This window comes from Carlito syrichta, unplaced genomic scaffold (genome assembly GCF_000164805.1).
Source record: "Carlito syrichta isolate Samal-C Ts95f unplaced genomic scaffold, Tarsius_syrichta-2.0.1 Scaffold309926, whole genome shotgun sequence".
In the NCBI taxonomy this organism is placed as follows: domain Eukaryota; kingdom Metazoa; phylum Chordata; class Mammalia; order Primates; family Tarsiidae; genus Carlito; species Carlito syrichta.
Window position 1 is genome coordinate 1,007 of NW_007254022.1, and position 736 is coordinate 1,742.

Sequence of the window (736 nt, forward strand, 5' to 3'; positions counted from 1 at the left end):
ACATCTCAATTTTCACATTCTCTTTGAACAAACTTTGTCACCCTTGTGGTTTCATCATTAATGAGTTAAATAAAATTAATAAACCAGGTTCGGTGGCTCAGCCTGTAATCCCACGCCTTTGGGAGGCTGAGGCAGGAGGCTGAAGTGAGTGGATTGCCTGAGTCCGCGGGTTCGAGACCCACCTGGGCAACTTGGCGAGACCTCATCTCTACAATAAATCAAAAATCAGCCAGGCGTGGTAGCGCGCGCCTGTAGTTCCAGCTACTTGGGAGGCTGAAGTGGAAGGATTGCCGGAGCCCAGCAGGTCGAGGCTGCTGGCCAGGAGCGGCCACTGCACTCCAGTCTGGGCAACAGAGTGAGACTCCAACTCAAAAAAAACAAAAAAAAAAAACCCTGAAATACATGCTTTCTATATATTTGCATTAGAAATATGTTTTTTGGGCCGGGCGTGGTGGCTCAATCCTATAATCCCAGCACTTTGGGAGGCAGAGGCAAGAGGATTGCCTGAGCCCACAGGTTCAAGAGGAGCCTGGGCAACATGGTGACACCTTGTCTCTACAATAAATAAAAAAATTAGCCAGGCGTGGTGGCACATGCTTATAGTTCCAGCTACTTGGAAGGCTGAGGTGGAAGGATCACCTGAGCCCAGCAGGTAGAGGCTGTGGTGACCAGGAGCGTGCCACTACACTTCAGAATGAGCGACAGAGACTGTGACTCAAAAAAAAAAAAAAAAAAA